The 12,603-nt window shown below is 41.6% G+C and overlaps 1 protein-coding gene and 1 pseudogene across 5 annotated transcripts in view; one reads left to right on the top strand and one right to left on the bottom strand.

Annotated features, from left to right (window-relative positions):
* The window catches only part of TPK1 (thiamin pyrophosphokinase 1), a 480,210-nt gene that overhangs the window by 137,825 nt on the left and 329,782 nt on the right, over positions 1-12,603 (top strand). The window lies entirely within an intron of this gene.
* Positions 402-803, bottom strand: LOC125633053 (small ribosomal subunit protein eS17-like; annotated as a pseudogene).

The raw sequence follows: 12,603 nt of genomic DNA on the forward strand, positions 1-12,603 counted from the left end.
GTTTGATTATCAATAAGTGATGTGGGAAGCAAGCAAGCAAAGTTGTAAAAAACAGCTTTATAAAATGTGAGCAGAGGCCAGCATTACTCAGTCAGGTTCTGCTGTTTCATTCCCAGCCACCTGCCCCAACTTTGCATTTCTGAGCTTTTAGTCCCTCTCCAGTCCAGGTCTCTCCTGAAACCTGATCCCCTTTCCTTAGTTCCACATATTATATATTACAAAATGAATGTGCCCTTTTAAAAAATTCAGTGTCCTCCTTGTCAAATCTGAAGTTTAATATGTTGGCTACTAGAACTCTAGCATCTGTGACAGGGTCAGGCCAGATGGCTATAGGAGAGTAATTTTTTTGGGGGGGGGGGGGTTCCCATGTTTATTGGAAAAGTGACAGAACAGCAATGGATTCAGGTAGCTCCTCTTGGTGTTTTGAAGTTCATTCCCACAGTAGGCTGCGTGACCTACGGGTTGGACAGACTGCCAAAGTCCAGCAGCTTCAGCATTTCCTTAGTATCTGGGTCAACTTCAGTGATCTCCTGGTCAAGGTCAGAGACCTCAGGGACATAGTTATCCCTCCTCTCTCTCTCCTCTTCCTTCAGTTTGATGGAGATACCTCTGACAGGCCCCCTCTGAATACGCTTCATCAGATGGGTGACATACCCAGCTATCTTGTTGCGCAGTTTCTTGCTAGGGATGATGGCAATCTCTTCACACACCCGTTTGTTCGTGTGGAAATCATTCCCTAGCCGGGTGTAGTATTTTTCAGTGATGACCCGGGCCGCCTTTTTCACGGTCTTTGTTCGCACACATTAGCCCCAGGCTAAGTAGGTCCCTTTTCCCTAGGTAAGGTAACAGGGAAGGGTATAGAACAATCAGGAACCTTCTGGAGACAATTAAGACAAGCTGATTAGAACACCTGCAGCCAATCAAGAAGCTGCTAGAATCAATTAAGGTAGGCTAATCAGGGCACCTGGGTTTTAAAAAGGAGCTCACTTCAGTTTGTGGTGTGCGTGTGAGGAGCTGGGAGCAAGAGGCACAAGGAGCTGAGAGTGAGAACGCGGACTGTTGGAGGACTGAGGTGTACAAGCATCATCAGACACCAGGAGGAAGGTCCTATGGTGAGGATAAAGAAGGTGCTGGGAGGAGGCCATGGGGAAGTAGCCCAGGGAGTTGTAGCTGTTGCACAGCTGTTCCAGGAGGCACTCTAGACAGCTGCATTCCACAGGGCCCTGGGCTGGAATCCGGAGTAGAGGGCAGGCCCGGGTTCCCCCCAAACCTCCCAACTCCTGGTCAGACACAAGAGGAGTTGTCCTGGACTGTGGGTTCATGAAAATGGCCAAGGTGAGGGCTGCTGTGAAGTTCCAAGGCAAGCAAATCCGCCAATAAGCACAAGACCCACTAAGGTAGAGGAGGAACTTTGTCACACATCATAATATAGCTTTTGACATTTGTTGGCAAAGCTGAGTTCTGATTGACTGATTGGGCCTTTGTGTGTATGTGCATGTGTTTGCATGTGTGGTGTGGGGTGGGGCAGATTGTAGTTGTTTAAATCGCAGTGGAGCAAGTGTTTATGACATCAGCCCTTAACACCAACTCTTCTTGGGCCAAGCCTGGTTGATACTGAGGAGTTGACTGATGCTGGTGGCTACAGTCCTGGCTCCATTCCTGTGCTTGGCTGATGTTGAGGATTTCTCTTTTGCAGCTCTAGAGCCCTGGAGGACCATAGTCCCCAAGGACCTGTTAACACAAAAGAAGCAGGATTTGATCTTCTTATTTGCATAATTGCTTTCAAGACACCTATTACACAAATAAAATGGGTGAGAGGAAAACCACAATAGAAAACCTTTTGTGATCTTTTCATTGCTTTAAAATGCACCAATAACCGTTAGTTGCAAAGGCAGCCTTTAGCATCTGTTTCCTCCACCCGGCTTCCATCCATCTTCTCAGAAGCACTCTGGAGCTAGCTGGGCATATTTGAAGGTTTGCCTTTACCTAAGGGTAAAGTGAGCCTTTTCTTAAGTGTTGCAGATTTAAGTTGCTAAGTGAAAGTCAAAATGTACTGAGGCCTGGCTGGCAAGTGGAGGAGAGCCGTAGCAATTTCCTTTGAGGTTTGGCTGCCAGCTCTTCTCAGACGTCTGAACTTCAAAAGGAAATGCCATGTTTGTCCCCTAGCCTCGCCACTGCACTCCTCAGCACTTTGCAAGCAACTAGGCTGCTTTGAACTTTTACTTAAACTAGAGAATGTGATTTATCTTCTTATCTCCTTAGGTTTAAAAAAAAAAAAAAAGAAAGGAAGTAAGCTAGAAAGCAGAAAGCAGCCTGGCTGCTGGCACAGCACATAGGAGGAGTACAGCCAGCCAGGCCTGTGCTTCTGTGCAAACAGTGATCTAAAGTGCTACTGCTGTGGAAGAATCAAAGGGAAGAGGTGGGATGAATAGGTAGAAAGAGGAGAAAGGGAGAAAAGTGATAGTGGGAACAAAAAGGTAGAGAGAAAATACTGTGGAGGATTCAAAGTAAGTTAGCAGCAAAACAAAAGAGGTGGTGAACTGGAGGATTTTCAGAATAACATTAAGAGATTCCAGTGTGTTTCTTTGTCCATTCATACAAGCCTGGAGTAGTTAAATGCATGCGGTCACCTCACAGTGCATCAGTCATACATAAATGAATCAATAAAGCACATCCCTTAGTGTCTAAAAGCCTTAGTGAAGCACTTGAAAACATTCATTTCCTACATCATTATTTCTTTTTAACAAAGTTGTGCCCTGTTATTGCACACTGGAAGAGATGGGGTCCATTTGACCAAGAGGAGGAGAGCGTCTTTGCACACTGACTTGTCTGCCCAGTGAGAGAGGCTCTATACCAGGTCCAAAAGGAGCAGATGACAATAGTCAACAGGTAGGTATAAAACAAGGTGACCTTAACAGAGGGCTAAATTTTATGGAGGAGATGGACAATTACAATAGGGTTATGGGAGTAACAACAGGAGTAACAGTGAGAGAATCTGCTCAAATCTTAGATGTCTATACACAAATCCAAGGCGTATGGGGAACAAACAGAAAGAACTGAAAGTATTAGCGTGTAAGCTAAATTATGACTTAATTGGCATCACAGAGACTTGGTGGGATAAATCTCATGACTGGAATATTGGTACAGAGAGGTATAGCTTGTTCAGGAGGACAAGCAGGGAAAAAAGGAAGTAGGTGTTGCATAGAACATCAAGAATATATACCAGGGGTGGTCAACCTGAGCCTCAGAAGGAGCCAGAATTTATCAATGTACATTGCCAAAGAGCCACAGTAATATGTCAGCAGCCCCCCATCAGCTCTCCCATCCACTAGCAGCCCCACTGATCAGCACCTCCTCCTCCTCCCCCTCCACCTCCCCACCTCCTCCTCCTTCCCCACACCTCCTGATCAGCTGTTTTGTGGCGTGCAGGAGGCTCTGGGGGTGGGAGGGGCAAGGGCACTTAGCGGAGTGGGGGCAGGGGTTGAGCAGTGAGCGCCCCCCGGCACATTGGAAAGTTGGCACCTGTAGCTCCAGCCCCAGAGTCGGTGCCTATACAAGGAGCCACATATCAACTTCTGAAGAGCCACATGTGGCTCCGGAGCCACAGGTTGGCCACCCCTGACATATACATTTGTTCTGACATCCAGAAGCTAGCGACTGGCTGAAAATCTCTGAGTGAAGATAAAAGGGGAAGAAACAGGTACAATGTCATGGCAGAGGTCTACTATAGACCACCAAATCAAGAGGATGAGGTGGATGAAGCACTTGGGCGGCAGCTATCATAGGCCAGAAGAGGCTAAGCCTCCCCGAACAGGCTGACCTGCTGCCTTTGGAATGCCGCTGCCACTACAACTTGAGGCCCCCAGCACCGTCCCCACCGGTCAGCTGTTAGGCAGGGCCCCGCCACTTGCTCCTCTCCGCCCCCTCACCCTGTCACACATCCTTAAGGAAGGAGGGGGCAGTGGGCAGGGAGGCTTGGGGGAGGGGGTGTAGGAGAGGCACGAGCAGTGGGCAAGGGGTCCATGGGGAGGGGGGCCTGGGGAAGAGCGGAAGAGCATGGGTTTGGGTCTGGGGGAGAGGTGGCCAGGCTGGGGCGGAGCAGTGGGTGGGGCCACTGTTTGGGCTCTGCCCAGCCTCCCCAAATGCTGGAGGCACGCGCCACTTATGATGAAGCATTTCTAAAACAAATAACAGAAATACCCAAAACACAAGACCTGGTAGTAATGGAGGACTTTAACTACCCAGACATCTGTCAGGAAAATAATACAACAAAACAGAAAATGTCCAATAAGTTCTTTGAATGTATTGGGACAACTTTTCTTTCATAAGGAAGTAACCGGAAGGACATCCATTTTAAACTTGATTCTGACTGATAGAGACCAATTGGTTGCAAATCTGAGGATAAAAGACAGTTGGGGTGAAAGTGATTATGAAACTATAGATGTCGTGATTCTAAGGAAAGGGAAGGAGTGGAATGAGAGCAGCAAAATAAGGAGAATGGACTTCAAAAAAGCAGAATTTAACAAACTCAGAGAACTGGTAGTTAAGCTCTCATGGGAAGAAGACCTAAGGAGTCTCCTGAAAAGGATTTGAGGAGAGCTGACAGTTTCTCAAAGAGGCAGTATTAAAGACTTAACAGCAAACTGTCTTGATGCAAAGGAAAGATAGGAAGAACAGTAAGAGGCCAAAATGGCCACATCAGGAGCTCTTGAATGAGCTGAAAAACAAAAGGAGACCTACAAAAAGTGGAAATATGGACAAATGGCTAAGGATGAGTACAAAAAAAATAGCACAAGCATGTAAGGACAAAATCAGAAAGGCTAAGGCACAAAATGAGGTACCTAGGAAGCGACATAGAAGATAGTAAGGTTCTGTAAATACACTAGGAGCAAGAGAAAGATGAAGAAAAGTGTTAAGTCCTCTACTTAGTGGTAAAAGAGAACTAATAACTGATGATATCAAAAAGGCCGAGGTATTTAATACCTGTTTTGCTTCAGTCTTCACTAAAATGGTTAATTTTGACCAGATAATTAACACAATCAATATTAACAAGGGGGAAGGAATGGAGGACAAATTAGGAAAAGGACAGGTTAAAGAATATTTAGATAAGTTAGATGTATTCAAGTCAGCAAGGTCTGATCAAATTTACCATCAGGTATTTAAGGAACTAGCTGAAGCAATCTCAGAATTGTTAGTGATTATCTCTGAGAACTCATGGAGGACAGATGAGATCCCAGCGGACTGGAGAAGGGGCAAACATAGTACCTGTATTTAAAAAGGGGAACAAACTGGACCCAGGGAACTATAGACCGGTCAGCCTAATTTTGATACATGAAAAGATACGGGAACCAATTATTAAACAATCAGTTTATAAGCACCTAGATGATGATAGGGCTATAAGGAATAGCCAGCATGGATTTTTCAAGAACAAATCATGCCAAACCATGGCCTGCCAAACTAATTTGTTTCTTTGACAGGGTTACTGGCCAAGTGGATAGAGGGGAAGCTGTAGACTTGATATATATCTTGATTTTAGTTAGGCTTTTGACAGATGACATTCTCTTAAGTAAACTAGGGAAATGTGGCCTAGATGAAATGACTATAAGGTGTGTGCAAAACTAGTTGAAAGACCATATAATAATTATCAGTGGTTCGCTGTCAAACTGGGGGGAATGGAATGTATCTGGTGAGATACTGCAGTGGTCAATTTTTCTCCATATTCACTGAAGGTAGAGAAGAAATAATTGTCTTAATCTGGAGTAAGGGAGAGCTAGGTTAGATATTAGGAAAAATTTTCCTACTATCAGAGTAGTTAAGCACTGGAATAGGGGTCCATGAGAGGTTGTGAAATCCCTGCCATTGGAGTGTTTAAGAACAGGTTAGACAAACACCTGTTGGGGTGGTCTAGGTATACCTGGACCTGCCTCAGTGCAGGACACTGGACTAGATGACTTCTTGAGATCCGTTCCTGCCCTGCATTTTTATGATTGTGTTAGTTCATGGGACACGGGGCATAGAGGTAGGAGATACCTAAGAACTCAATTGTGCCATCTAGCCAATATGTAAGGATGATGTGGAATGCCTCCTGGAGTTCCCATCGTGCTTGCTGTTGCATAGGAAGGGGGGTCCTTACGCAGGCAAAATTCCCATTGAACCTTTATGCGCTGAGTAGCGAAGAGCTATGTGGAAAGCCAGAGTGCAAAGGTGGCAGCTGTACTCTTTCCTTTCATAGATACATATGTAAATGGAACAGCAGTTGGTAGCTGTCTGAAGGTGGGGTAGGGAGGGATGAAAACAACTGAAACATGTGCAGCAGCCCCTTTAAATGTTTTGTTGTTTTCTGAGAGCTATATGAGCAATATTACACTTTTGCTGGCTCCTGGCCAGTAGGATTAGAATGTAGAATTGTAATAATTTTGGTCCTTGAGCAGGTAGAGGTTATTTCAGCCATAACCATACTTTACAACAATTTACAGTAACTAGGGAAGAAGTCTTTGGTATCCCTTTGATACTGTACAGGATATTCAGGTTGACAGGATGTTATTACCTAAATTAGAGTTGGGCCAGGAGATGATGGGTCACGTTCAGCTCTCTGTTACACCAGTGTAAATCCAGGCTAACTTAGTTGAAGCTAATGGAGTGTTGGATTTACACAGACATAGCTGAGAGCAGATTTTGGCCCCTAAAGACAATACCTCATCCTTTGGAAAAGATCAAGATACCTTCAATGACCACAAATGGTTTGGACCTTGGTTTGCATCTCATCTCAGATATGTCATCTCCAGCAGCACAATGCTTTCGACACCACTCACAAGGGCCATCACTTTTGTAATAAGTGCCTCCGGCTGAACCGCCAGCACCTGCAGCACCCTCAGGGATCTGATTCTTTGAGTGAGTCGCACTGGTGTTCTTTTGTGGCTGCATGGATTTAATATGACAAAAAGTGGACGGGAAACAAGTTTCTTTCTTGCTGATAAGTTATCGTTATTTTATGATGTTTAGTATTTGTATTACAGTAGTGCCTAGAGGCCTCAACCAAAATCAGGGCTCCATTATGTTAGGCACTGTGCAAACATACAATGACAGTCCCTACCTCTAATAGCTGACAATCTAAAAGGACAAGATGGGGGTCACATGGTACCCGTGAAGAAGATGGTTGCCTAGTCACAGACCACCTCACTTCCCACATATGAGTTCATCTTTAATAATTACTTTTCTAGCAAATTGGCAATATGTTTCTGTCATAAAAGTTTAAATTAATCCCCTGGATAAACTTCAAACCGTTGAATATGGATTCCAGTGGACAAATGAGAGGCAACAAAAGAGCTAAGCCTGAATCACTTAAGCAGCTGAAGAGGGAGACTGCAAGACCACCACAGAACCTATGCCAGGATACCGTGGCACTGAAAGAATTCCTCACAGACTGTCCGGATTCAGTCTCAAAAATTTAGATGTATGTGATATAAACTCCCAAATGGCTCACTTGGAAAAAGAGCTATAAAAGACTGCCATTGAAACCAGGCAAATTAAAGAAACGGCCACCTTAAAGCTTAGGCTTGTGTGTTTTATTAGTGCTGGATGAGTTGGTATTACCAGTTAGCATTAAGAAATGGATTGCAGTAACTATTTTAGTGGCCAAAAGAGTTATTTTGAGAAAATGGAAATCTGCATTCCTCTTTCATACACAGACTGGTTTAGTGAACTCTCTACTACTGTCTTAATGGAACAAAATGACTGTCTAATAGAAATGCTTGGAAAAAATATGAAGACGTCTGGTCACACATGAAACTTTTGCAGTTTAGTAGATATTAGACCCCAATACTCATAGGTTATGTTCTCACTTATTTATCTATTTAGTCACTTCAAGAGTTGATGCCCTGCATGACCTCTGTGGGTTCAGGTGTTTTTATTTTGTTTATTTGGTTGGTTTGTTGGTTTTGGTTGTTTTTTCCCCGAGGTTTTACAAACAATCAACACTGAATTTTGTTATTCATATGGTATTTCCGTCCTGTCCATGTAGTTTATATATGTTTTGTTTTATAGTGTTTATATTTTATCTAAAACAATAAATATAAAGTTAAAAATAAAAAGTCAAGACAGTCCAAAGGTGAGAGAAAGGAAGTAGTATTATGCCCATTTTACAAATGGGGAAACGGTGGCATGGAGCAACCAAGTAGCTTACTGAAAGTCACAGAGGGTGTTCTAACAGAGCTGAGAATTGAATTTTGATGTCTTGAGTTCCAGTCCACTGCCATAAGACCATTCTTCCTCTCAAAATCTTATTATTTAACATACTTACTGTGGAAACCTCTAGAGACTAACTAGAGTGATACCCTATTGTGACAGGTGCTGTGCAAACAAAGAAACTGGAGCAGAGCCTATACTGGCAACTGTCTCACTTGCGATGCATGTGATTTCCTTTGTTACTCATGTCCTGTTGGAGCAGTGAGGCTGAGAGTTGCTGTTTTGGTTCGATGCAGCTTGATTTTTCTTTCTTGCTATTTTATTGCTTATGGTTGAGTGTGTGCAAATGTTTAGTTTTGTATAAGTCTATTGGAGATTGTTTGATCAAATAGCTCCTTTGTCACTTTATTGTTCTACATAAGTAAGGTGACCAGATGTCCCGTTTTTATAGGGACAGTCCCGTTTGTTGGGACTTTTTCTTATTTTGGCGCCTATTATCCCCCACCTGTCCTGTTTTTTCACAGTTGCTATCTGGTCACCCTATACATAAGGCAAATCCTCTTTTGTTCCTGCTCTTTTCTCCTAACAATAAATGTAATTAATCTTTATTTATTGTATCTTTTGATACAAGCTTGTTGGTCAAGCAGCCACACTTGTTAATACACATCTATCTTGAAATTCAAGTACTGTATAAGTCTGTGTGTTCTGTATTGTGTATCTATAAAGCCATTTTTAAAATGCTTTCCAGAATGACTCTAATTTTTTCCCTTTACCTCTGCCTTAGCTATAATCCATTGTTATTAGATATAGCTGATTAATGTCAAAGTTCACCATCTCTTCATTATCTTTTATGCAGATATTCTGGATTGCTAGATAAACACTTCATTTTTATTGTGTCCCTTTCGCCATGTGTCCTGTCTTCATGGATTAGGATGTTTACTAAAAAACATTGTCAAGATCTTTTTAATATACAGTCCAGATACTGTAGGGTTTAGGTTTTCATCAGACCTTTTTTTCCCTTTCTCTGCTCAAAGCACAATAATATAATTTACAGTGGGTGGTTGGGGGGGGGGGGTGTTAGAATGAAATGCACTCTTGTGCATGCTGAGAAATCTTGTGCACGCTGTAGTAAGTTCCACTTAAAGCCTCAAAATAGAGCTTATGTGTGACTTAAGTGGTGCACAGGCATCGTCTTGAGTCCTCTGTACAGGGATGAATTCCACTGTATATGTCAGGTTTCAGAGTAGCAGCCGTGTTAGTCTGTATTCGCAAAAAGAAAAGGAGTACTTGTGGCACCTTAGAGACTAACCAGTTTATTTGAGCATAAGCTTTCGTGAGCTGTAGCTCACGAAAGCTTATGCTCAAATAAATTGGTTAGTCTCTAAGGTGCCACAAATACCCCTTTTCTTTTTACTGTATAATGTCTGTATCTCAGAGGCTCCCAAAATTATCTTCAGAATTTTCAAATGTGGGCACCTGAAGTTAGGCATCCAACCACATATTTAGGTAGCTAGGTAAATGCCTTGATTTTTAGAGATGCTGAGCACCCACAGCTCCCAATGAAAATGTTGTCCCAAATACAATCATCTCAACTGAAATACAGCACCTCTTGGTAGAAGGTGCATGACCTGTTACTGGAGGTGGTTAGCTGACTGGAAATTCTGATATTTCAAAACTTGTTTTCATTCTGCCTCAGAATAAAAAGCTGAAATATCAACATTTCCCATGAAATGGAACTTCTGAACAAATTTAGATTCATAACCATTGAAACATTTCATTTTGATAAGGTAGAAACATAATGTGTAATCAAAATGATTAATTTTAACTTATTCTATCTATAATTTAATTGAAATTGACATGTTCCTGTGAAACATGTTGATGAAACTGCATTTTCTGTTGGAAATTTTTCACCCAGCTATAGTACACAACAGGGGCTGTAGGAAAAAGGGAAAACCTTGCTGTTCCCATTGCAGTCAATGAATCTAATAATTCTGCTCTGAAGTGTTACGGTAACATAAGTAAAAACAATTGGTTTGTAAGACTGGTTTTTAACTTAACAGTTTCTCTTTACAATAATTTTTATTATACCTGTTGATTTTCTTGGTGTGTAATATTAAATGTTCCAAGACCAACCCTTTTGCTTTTCAAGTGTCTTTTATAAACCATGTCACATTTATATACTGTCACATCAGTAAATTAAGTAAGAGACTAACCCAAACAAATGCCAAATCATTACCACTTAATTAACCTTACGAACTGCTCTCCAAATTGACTTCAGTTTAATTTGCGATATGGGCTTAGTTCACATGAAGTGTGCTAACATAAACAAATAAAATAAATGCAGCACAAAGCTGAACTGGGGGAAAGGATGGGGGAATGTAAATATAAAGTCAGTATTACAGTATACGCAATAGCAAAACTCTGGTTGTTTTGGTTGTAACATAGGACTGGAAAAGGATAAATGGCAATTAGAAAATTATATTTTTATTGCTTTCTTTCTTTCTACCCCCAACAAGGATGGCCTGTCTGATGACAAAGTTTTTAATATTTTTGACTGTTAGATTTTTAGAATATGCAACATTTGGAAATTCCTCTTAAATTGACATTAATGATTTCAGTGGGGCGGCACGTGGGTGCAGGAATTCACAATATGGAGTCATTTGTGGGATCAAACGAAGGCTATGTCTACACTACACTGGTGGTGGCGCGTTGGGTATGTGTAGCTGCACACCACAGTGAAAAGTAGTCTGCATCCACGCTACGGTGTGTGGCGACACATCAGTGAATGGCTCTGGCAGAGGGGAAGCAGTAGGAAAAGGCTTTAGCAGCTCCCTGCTGCCTGAGTCTTTCATTGTGGCGAGGAAAGGGTCTCGCAGTGTGAAAAAGCTGAGCCTTTCCCCTTTGCCTTTCCTTGCCAAACCCTTTCGCTGTTGCCAGAGTCTTTTTTCCTGAGAAGGGGAAAGGCTCCTGCAGCAGGGATGCAGAGGAATGCTACATGGCTAAAAATAGCTGTGTAGACAGGGGTAAATAGAGATCATGTGGGATATGCACTCTCACCCTCCAGGTGTCTCTCTAAATTGGCAGTCCAGGGCATTCCTTTAAGAGGCTATATTTTCTGATGAAGTGGGTTTTAGCCCACGAAAGCTAATGCCCAAATAAATGTGTTAGTCTCTAAGGTGCCGCAAGGACTCCTCGTTGTTTCTTCTGATGCCTACCTCTCTGAATCCATTTTTTTATTATGTAACTGTACCAGAAATATGTATTTTTCTGCATATTAATACCATTTTTCAAATATATTAGCATATCATGTTAGTTGGAATATTACTAAAGTTAACATAAAACTCTGTTTACCTAAAATATGAATCAAAGTATTTCTGAAACTGCATTTACGGTTGAAGAGAGATGGTAGTGACAATGGATATTGTTTCTCTGCTCCCAAAAGATACAAACCAGCTTTGGTCTGCAATGTTTAAAAATTCTTTGTGTCTTTTGTTGTAAGGTATTAAAGTACATCTAGCATATAGATATATTTAATATGTAGTATCAAGGAGGTCTCTTGAGGTTCCAGGAGATTTTACAGATACATCATGCCAGAGAAAGTAATATCAGAAAGAAAGGATATGGTCCCAGATAGACAGTAATCAATCAGAATAGGTTCGTAGAAGGACATGAGCAGAAGGAATCATTGATCAGTGATAAATTTGTTTGGATTATTCCATTGCTTCTGAAAAAAGGTCTTAGTTGGAATTCTGCTTGGTCTATCTTCATTCTAAAATTGCTCATTTTTTATATATATTAAAAAAAAAATTTCCTTTCCCTCAGATGTTTGCATTAAATATAATGACTTGGAAGCCCTGGTTGAGGCTGTATATTTAAAAAGCACAGGAAATAATAAATTAAAGCTGTATATTTAAAAGCAGAGGAAATAGCATTGCCCAATAACTATGCTAATAAGGAGAATGTATACATATTGGCTCTACTTGTTCACATATTTCTCTCCTCCCACGGCACCCCTTCTTTCTAAGGTCAGCGCTCAGTGAGGGGAATTTGTTTTGAATTTATTCCAAAGCTACTGTGAACTGGATTTGTGTGCTAACTTCAAATGGTTTTTAAGTTTGCTGATAACTTTGCCCTTCCCTGATGAGATTTTCTTTTATTAGTTAATGCTGACTTTGCTGCATTTGCACTGTGTTTGCCATCACTGTTTATGAGTAGCATAGTTACAACCACCATAAATACAGAGAACATAGAGGAGGAGGACGAAGTAGAGTAAACAATTTATTTTCATGTGCTTGGGATTACCACATAACTCACAAATGGCAGTGGAAAGTGGAGTTTAATGGTCATCCTTTTAAAAAAAAAAAAAAAAAAAAGGTAAAATTGTGTACTCAGACTTCCTCAGTTTTTATGCTTATATTA

This window comes from Caretta caretta, chromosome 2 (genome assembly GCF_965140235.1).
Source record: "Caretta caretta isolate rCarCar2 chromosome 2, rCarCar1.hap1, whole genome shotgun sequence".
NCBI lineage: Eukaryota > Metazoa > Chordata > Testudines > Cheloniidae > Caretta > Caretta caretta.